Below are 9,808 nucleotides of genomic sequence, written 5' to 3' on the forward strand. Positions count from 1 at the left end.
TGAAACTCGACAGGCTGTAGCTCATAAGTGCAGGTTGGCGCGATGCTAAACATTCGGTACAAGCGTTTGATCCTGTCAATCATGTCGTTAAGACGTGTGAATTTTAACATAACTGCAGTTCCACCACTTACAGCTAGCGACAATGGCATTCCTGTAGACTTACGTGGGTGAGGGTCAAAGTATGCGTATTCACCTGAAGTCAGCCTGCAAACTGCAATGACTGTTCCTCCCATGACTAGCAAAGCATAGCGAACCGCTGAAGCCAAACACTGTAGTCCCTGTTCAAGGCTCGGAAGGTGAGCTGTACCATCAAATGTGCCATAATGAGCAAACTGAGACATGTCCACTTGATACTCGTGTCTGCGGCTGGTGACCACTGTGGGAAGCTCATCACAGGCTAGAAACACGCTGTTCACAAACCTCTTTCTGGCATCTGAATACACGGCATGGCCTTTGTCCAACACACGGTTAAGATCGGCTCTGGTAATGAATTCATCCTCGTGTAAGAATGAGAGGAAAACCAAACTGTTCGCCATGCATTGCTGATTCCTGTACTTTCCATACTTAGCAGAAGCCTGGCTTCGGGATGCACAGATGCTACTCACTCGTGGATGAGTTTCACTGTTTGTAATCTGTACATGAGACGGTCCTGGAGTTTCTCCATCACACTGCGTTTGCATAGTTACCTGGGGTTCAGTCTGGATTACCTGCTGTACTTTAGCATTTGGCACAGATGATGAGCAAACACCTCTCTTTACCACATCTGCATAAGACACTGCAGCTGTCTGAGCACTGCTCTGCACTTCTGGACTGGGAATACTTGCAACAGACACCTTTACCTCCTCACCACTCTGAGAAACATTTACCTGTTCCTTCTCCTTTTGCCATCTAAGCTTCTGGGACAGCGACCTTTGACCTTTCCTTGGCATTTTGTGCAAGTACAAACTGGACCTTATATATTTATACACAAATGTAAACAAAATTCAACCTGTATACACTGAAAAACTAATCTATTAAATGGAGAAATGTAAAACTATACAAATGGTAAAGTGTTCTTATAACTATGTAATTGATGTAAAAGGCTGACTTAAATACAAACTCTATATAAAACTTATTGAAAGTTCTTTGAAAAAACAGTTTTGTTTTATTGCTTTTTCAAAAACTGTATATTGTTACTTCTATTTTTTTTAACCAGACTGGATAACAAATAGGTCTATACTTCTGTAAAGTAATATACAGAATAAATCTCAACAATCAACAGTCTATAATAAAACTCTTAACTTTTAAGTAGACTTTGTGTAAATCTTTAAGATATCTAATACTTTAAGCAAAAATATGAGCTGTGATGGTGTGGTGATCAGATGACAGGCGATGAAGATTCTTCAGCTGGATGTTCTGCAGCAGTCAGGAAACAGGAAGTCTGGGTTCTCAGGGCAGCCTCTAGATGACAATTGTAACTGAATACTTACAGAGTGACAAAAAGGGTTTGTCCTTAAATAATAATAGTATAAACTTGCAGTCAAATGTTATAGCCAATGAAACAGACTTGAAAAATATATTTGAATCCAATTTATTATCTATGTGAATATAACAGTCTGAATGTATGTATTACAAAATAACCAGATTATCTTATTACAAATAAACCTTGAAAAAGGTGTGTATTTTATATAATTTATCAAAGTAACTGCACACGTAAGCCAAGCTATCAGTGTTTATTCCAAAGTGTAATGTAAAAATTAAAATGACAAATGTAGGACTGTGTAAGTAGTTTCTACTGTGAGTTCTACTGTAGTGTAATTCTACTACTGTAATTTCAAGTTTCTACTTGTGATTTCCAGCAAAATGACTGGATGTGAGAGAGTTTAACGACAGGAAAGATGGAGCAGTGAGAGCAGAGATCTCTCAGAATTCTGAAAACAGATCGACGAAGTTCTGGTAACTTCAATTCAAAAACTTAGATTCTGGTAAAACTTGATTTCAAGTCACAGGATTGCGTTTCAACTCAGGTTCAAGCTTGTCAACTTAGATAGAGCTCATGGCGGAGAAATGATAGAAGATAGAATGGCTTGTCAAAAAGATGGAGCAGGGAGAGGGAGAGTGATAGGACAGACTGAATTGCTTGTTAATGATAGAGGGAGAGGGTATTCTGCAGCAGGTCACCTGTAAGACAGAAAGAGACTGGAATTAGGCATATTTCAATAAACATGGCTTTACCAAGTATTTTTCAGACTATAAGGCACATTTAAAAGCCTTTAATTTTCTCAAAAATCAACAGTTTACCGTATGTATTAATTCTGGCTGTGCTTGCTGACCTCAAACCAATTTTATGTGTTACACGGCACGCTCAAACATCTGTCAAAATGTTTTAGTACGACTTTGGAAAGCTACAAAGCTGCAGCGCTTGATGGATTGTTGGAGCATTACAGCTACAGTAGTCAGGTGCCTCATGAGAGTAATTCCTATTGTCCTTAAACATAATATATGTGTGTGTGTATGAGAATCTGGCACCTGTTTAGAGACATGCTTATGAAGCAGATTTCAAACCGATCAATCCATGAAGAATTTGATAGATTTGTGAAGAGGACTGAACAGAAAAGTTAGTGTATTGTTATGTGTTACCACTGAAAAATGTTGAGAGTTACTGTGAATGAGTTGAATAGTTTGAGTTATCTGAATATTTGGTTAGCTGCATACGCCTTATAACCCGAAAAATACAATACATATATACATTACACACTGAAGAGTTGTACATAAAAGTAAACAATACTGTTTCTACATATTTCAGTCACATTTGGGGTATGTTTAATACAATACAGCCATAAGCACTCCACTAAATCTAGGACATACTTATAATGACCGATTTAAAGGCCTAATTAAAAATATATATGACCATAATTTCTTTGTAGATCATTTAACCATAAAATACAGAAATGAATGCTGTATCTCAAACTTTTGATTGTTTCCAGTCATCAACAAAATCTTTAATTATCAAAAGACTAATTCAAAGAGCAGTTTTCAGACAGTGACTTAATTATTGAAGGAAAGAAGCTTTTGAAATCCACAAGGCCCTATTTGAAGACTTAATTGTACCTAAACTGCTGTTCATGAGCTGCTCTAATGTGAAAAAATTAAAAATGTGCTACAATAACCTACGGACCTCTGTAGGTCTGGAAATGTTTACACAGACTTTACTAGGATTTGATGACTTTTGATGATCACCAATAGCTGTGCTCACTCACACCACTACACTGAATCTCCTATCATGAGAAACATTTCCCAGCACTGCACCTCAGAAAAACCTTTACTTACCAGACTTGAGACGATCAGATCAGCAGTCTAGAGAAAGGAAACAATTCATCAGATCACTGTTAGATGATTCAGACTGTTGAGCCTCTTCACACACAATCCAATTTACTGTGACACAAATTAACTAGTAAAATCCTAAATTACTTTAAGCTTTTTAAGTTTACTGTAGTCTGAAGAGGAGATAATTGAACTGCAGGGTCTCACATGGCTTTAGCATGTGTAATAAAAGCATTATTACTACAGAAATGCAAAGAACAGGCACCAATATTTGTTGGCACAAGTGCAGGATACACCAAATATTTCCTACACAGAAGCCTTGTGGCTCAAACATTTTCTACAACAGGTCAGTGCTAATAAAGTGTGAAAAATCAAAACTTTTAATGTCCTTTCAGGTTAAAACATTAAATACAAAGTAATTCTTGTAATCAGAAGCAACAGAAAACCTCATCATGTTTTACATGATGAGGTTTTATATGTAAATATTGACATGTTACAATAACAGAGGTGCAGAATGTTTGTGATTAAAATTAAATGTCCTAAAATATTACACTAAAAAGTCCTTTCATTGTACCCGTTGCTAGGAATATTTATGTATTTTGCAATGTCCCTTTTGGCAACATTTCTATTTAATTGTAAAATCATTATATTCACTAAATAAGTAATAAACTAATTAGACACACTGGCTGTAATTTACCTAACAATGTCCACTCACACCTCTGGTTCTCTTCGTTTTTATTATTGCTTAACTGTTAAAGCTATTACTTATACCGAGTGAGGCAAAAGTACTTCTACAGTGTTCTGACTTTAATATAATACATCAGCAGAATTTGAGAGACAATATGAATCAATACCTGTGCAGCTCTTAAGTGTTTGAGCCACCACTTATACGGACTCTCCTAAAACACTTTCATTGTTTTGTCTGCTACTTAAATCCACAAACATAAGGACAAAATGAACACCTGGATAAAGACATCTGACATTTAACTGTTTTGAATTCAATAAGCCATATGAAATTTAAATCATACATAAATGGGCTACTAAACTTCAGGGACATTTTCAGGGACAGTCAGAGGCCCTGTGTGGGGGCTTTGCTGCTACAGGTCACAAATCTTGTGTTTTTGCCAATCAGTAAATGGAAACATATCACAAAAAGTCAAACTACTGTATGTAAGTCGTCAAATGTGCTACACAATGCCAGGTTCATACTGCTTCAGTTACAATCACTGTTAACTTACCAGCAAAGGCAAAACCAAAGATCTCGTTCACTCTGTGTAACAAAAGACAAAGCACAAAAATACAGAATGAGACAACTCAAATCAGCATCAGAGTCAATACTGCATCACTCTGTGTAGTCCAAAAGATTCAGTACACTTCTTTGTTTACCACAGCAACAAACAACTCACCTCTTTTTCTACACCTTATTAAATATTACTGTCTTCATTAAGGTAAAATGTGGTTTCATCCATTTGTAATAAGCCACACAAGTTTCTCAGTTATGTGATAGCTCTATTAGTTTGGTGCTATTAGATAACACAGTAGATTTCATAAGCAGTGATTTGCTACACCTAGCACTGCACACTTTATCAAATTCTGACATCACAATTTCAAAGCATGAACAATCATAAATGAAAGCTTGGATGATATATTTTTGTAGGCTTCAACATTTGAGTTGGTCTGCATTCAAATTCTGCTTCCTAAAAAAATATTACCTGCACACAGTATCATTTAATATGCTGTTGTTTTAAATATCTACATATCATATTTATAATATTAATGGTGCACTGCTGCATTTTATTTATTTGAAGGTGGCCTTTTTAGATTTCATTAATTTTTCACAAAGTGAGAAGTTAAACAGAGCTGCAGGTGTAGGTTTTATTTAAAAAAAAAACACTGTACAAACAAGTGTTTGTTAAACAGTTCTTAAAAATTTAACTAAAAACTAAAATTGATTAATTAAAAAACTTCTTCTTGTTAAGAAATGTCATTATTCTTATATTATGTGTTTTATCCTCACTCTATTGCTCCCTTCTGTTAATTAACCCACAACACAGACACACCGGCACAGGCACGTGACTCTTTTTCTCCCGGCTTTCAGTCAGAGGCGGTAAAATGGCTCCTTTGAAGTTGCCGACCCTGCTGCTCCAGCAGCTAATCAGTGGTTCTAAAATGGCGGCTCATTACCTTACAACCTATAGAATGAGGCCGTTTTAACTGACTGATTTGTGAAGAGGAGAACTAACTTCAGCTTCCCTAAGAGACTCAGAAACACTAACACACTGAATGAACCAAATACAACACAATAACTGTATTAAACAATCAAATGAACCATATTAATTTCACACTAGGCCTATAGGAGCTAGGCTAGGCGTTAGCTTGGTTGCTTAGGGGCATACCAAACACTCCTTTTAAATACTAAAATTACAACGTTTCACTAAAAAGCAGCCATTGTGTTACTTTAACATGACTTATACTTGACTGGCTTCATAACTCACTAACAACAACTCGGTAAATCACTCAAACAGCTTATAGACATTTTATTTCAGAGAAGAGAGACAGAGAAGCAGGCTTACCGGCAGGGATGGAGCAGAGACTGGGAGGAGATTAAGGAGTCAGCCAGAGACATAAAAAAAGAGGCATTCACGGGTAGTGGGAAACTTTGCCATTACACAAAATTGGCATTGAAAACGTGAAAAATATGTAAATTTAAATATTATTATACTAGATTTTTTTGCAACAAAAACAACATGCAGAAATTTAATTCTATAAGTTCATTAAATGTTTCAAACAGGATTCTGTGAATTTGAAATAATGGTTAAAAGACATAAATAAACATAAGGTCAGTATGTTAAAATGTACTGTATTATACATAGATAGATAGATTTATGTAACTGACTGCAGTAATAAGAACAGTCTTCAGGACAGTAGGAGCTGCAGAGGCTCATCTCACTGCTCTGCAGGACTCAAGAGGTTCAGGAGGTCCTTTAACCCCACTGCCATGAGACTTTTTAACAGTGACCCCTGAGTGTTCAATGCACATTTATTTCTTTTTTCTAAAACATAATGGTTGTAATCATATAAATTCCCCTTGTGGGACTAATAAAGGTATATCAAATATCAAATTGATGAATATGAATTAGTGGTCTGTGATAGTGTATTAATTTGTAGGAAAAAAAACATGTTGCCCAAGTGTAATTGAACCCACGACCTTTGGGTTGCAGACCTGTGTCATTACCAACTGCGCCACTGGGAAAGAGAGCGAGCGCCTGGAAAACAGGGTGATGAGCAGTCAGAATTAGATTGCGTGAAGAGAGGCGAAAAACGCTGTTTTTTGGAGTTACAAAACGTCGTGTAACTCAAAAACTAGGTGGACTAGAAGCATAATTCTTGTACTGGGTGAATCAGCGGACTTTCGTGTACTTTGGCTGTGATTTGCATTGCTCTTTGTACATCTGTCGCTGAGATATGACGAGAGAAGAAAAGGCAGACCTCAGATATGATTGGCTGGCTGGGAAGCCGTGCAGGCCCTGATATGTAAATTTTATATGTATCAGTCCTCACAGAGGATTGGCTGCCTGGGGACCTGGCAGAAATATATACAAATAGTATGATTAAGCATAAATACTACATTTAGTAGAAATACTATGTTTTAGCACAAATACGATAAAATGGCAGAAATACTATAATTAAGCAGAAATACTATATTTGGCAGAAACACTATATTTAGTACAAATCTTATGAAATAGCAGAAATAGTATGATTTAGCAGAAATGCTGTATTTGGCACAAATCTTATGAAATAGCAGAAATAGTATGATTTAGCAGAAATGCTGTATTTGGCACAAATCTCATAAAATAGCAGAAATAGTATGATTTAGCAGAAATACTGTATTTAGCACAAATACTGAAAAGCAGCAGAAATGCTATGATTTAGCACAACAGTAATAACTTATAGAAAAATTGGAAAAGCAAAATGGACAGCTGGAAAAATCCTGAACATGCTAAGGGTCCCTCAAATCTAATTGTTAATTAAAAAAAAAAAAATCAAAAAAAAAGTATAACAGTCACACAATCACAAATATGGGCACATATGGAAACACACATGCACAGAGAGACACACACAGGACCAAATTCAGTCAACCAGTTTAAATATATTGAATTTAAATGATATAATAAGATGCTCCCATCAAAAGGCTCTCTCGCTCTCTCTCTCTCTCTCTCACACACACACACACAGCCTAAAGGGAACAGTATTTGTGCCATGGAGTGTTAACAAGAATCTGAGGTCCATATTACAAAAGCTGCTAAAATCATAAAAGTTTGCAGAATTGTAATAAATGATGAACATGAATTAGTGGTCTGTGATAGTGTATTAATTTGTAGGGAAAAAAACATGTTGCCCAAGGTGTAATTGAACCCACAACCTTTGGGTTGCAGACCTGTGTCATTACCAACTGCGCCACTGGGAAAGAGAGCGAAGGCCTGGAAAACAGGGTGATGAGCAGTCAGAATCAGATTGCGGTGAGAGGCGAAAAACCCCGTTTTTGCAGTTACAAAACGTCATGTAACTCAAAAACTAGGTGGACTAGAAGCATAATTCTTGTACTGGGTGAATCAGCGGACTTTGGTGTACTTTGACTGTGATTTGCATTGCTCTTTGTACATCTGTCGCTGAGATATGACGAGAGAAGAAAGGGCAGACGCCAGATATGATTGGCTGGCTGGGAAGCCGTGCAGGCCCTGATATGTATTTGTATGTATCAGTCCTCACAGAGGATTAGCTGCCTGGGGACCTGGCAGAAATATATAGAAATAGTATGATTAAGCATAAATACTACATTTTTTAGAAAAACTATATTAAGCACAAATCCTATAAAAAGCAGAAATACTATATTAAGCAATATAAATATCCTCTAAAATCCTATAAAAGCAGTAAAACTGTACTATGATTTGGTAGAAAAACCCTAATTAAATCAAAATACTAAATTTAGCAGAAATAGCAGAAACACTATATTTAGCACAAATCTTATGAAATAGCAGAAAGAGTATGATTTTGCAGAAATGCTGTATTTAGCACAAATACTGAAAAGCAGCAGAAATGCTATGACTCAACACAATAGTAATAACTTAAATAGAAAAATTGGAAAAGCAAAATGGACAGCTGAAAGAATCCTGAACATGCTAAGGGTCCCTCAAATGTAATTGTTAAATGAAAAAAATCAGCAAAAAAAAGTATAACAGTGACACAATCACAAATATGGACACATATGGAAACACGCATGCACAGAGAGACACACACAGGATCAAATTCAGTCAACCAGTCTAAATATATTGAATTTAAATCATATAATAAGATGCTCCCATAAAAACTCTCTCTCTCTCTCTCTCTCTCACACACACACACACACACACACACACACACACACACACACACACACACACACACACACACACACACACACACAGAGAGAAGTAAGTTTCTAGCTCAGTCAAGCAGCCTGGGAGCTGCTGAATTTGAATCCACCAATCAGAGAGCCTGTGCACTTTTTTCAAAACCGCCAAAACAGGTGCATGCAGCACGCAGCAGAGAGACACAGGATTTCTGCAGTCTATTTCTCATAATGACGACTCCCCTCAAACAAATGACCATAATTTCCCAACTATAGGGGCTAGAACGGTCATTCTTACACCGTTTTGTTCAGAAGAGATGGGGAATCTTAAAGTGTTGACAATGTATCATTAAAATATGAATTATTAAAGATATTTGACTTCTAATGCACCATAACTGAGTAGAGCAAAGCAAAAACTGCCTTGACTTGCCCTCAAACAACGCTTTCTAACTCTAAATCTATTTGGAGTATCAATATCATTTTTTCACCGTAAGAGACAGCAGGCTTTGGTGAACAATCATGGAAATTTTCAGGTCTCTGTGGAAATCCAAAAAAAAAGTTATGACGAGAGAAAAAAGTGGTTCATTTCCAGAGTTTGAAATCTGAAGAAATCTGAGCGAAGGACTAATTTCCTACGCTCAAACAAGTGTAACTCATCTCAGAACGGTAATAGGTGAGAAAAAATTCTTGAATTGTGAGCGTCAGGAGTGTCTGAAGATATACTGGGACAAGCCTCATGTTTTAACTTCGCTTCGTTAAGGAGATATGACGATTCGAATATGCCTCTCATTACAGAAATCAAGCGGTGATTTTGAACAAACTCTCCATTGACTTTCTATGGAGAGTTTTCAGACTTTTTGTGTTGCTCTGAGGAGATTTGCCAAAATTCTATAAGTCTCACAACAATGATGGTGACATTTTCTGAAAGCCAGCAAAAATACCTACGTTTTGATGTATAATTTGTGGAAGTTGAGTGAAAATTGAGCAAGTAGCAAGAAGTTGTTCGGACATGAAGAGAAGACTACGAAACCTACAGTGGCACACTGGAAGCCAAGTGCATAGCAACCATAACAACGCATGTATTTTGTGAAAATCACAATTTTCCAACTCAAAACT

The 9,808-nt window shown here is 36.6% G+C and overlaps 1 long non-coding RNA gene across 1 annotated transcript; it reads right to left on the reverse strand.

Annotated features, from left to right (window-relative positions):
- Positions 1 to 3,144: 3,144 nt before the first annotated feature.
- Positions 3,145 to 5,890, reverse strand: LOC120439356. The gene is made up of 3 exons (XR_005612586.1): positions 5,877 to 5,890; positions 4,542 to 4,573; positions 3,145 to 3,336 (listed from the first exon to the last, which is right to left on the reverse strand). It is a non-coding gene; the product is annotated as an uncharacterized LOC120439356 (long non-coding RNA).
- Between the last annotated feature and the right edge of the window lie 3,918 nt (positions 5,891 to 9,808).

Source organism: Oreochromis aureus, linkage group 3 (genome assembly GCF_013358895.1).
Source record: "Oreochromis aureus strain Israel breed Guangdong linkage group 3, ZZ_aureus, whole genome shotgun sequence".
Taxonomy (NCBI): Eukaryota; Metazoa; Chordata; class Actinopteri; order Cichliformes; family Cichlidae; genus Oreochromis; species Oreochromis aureus.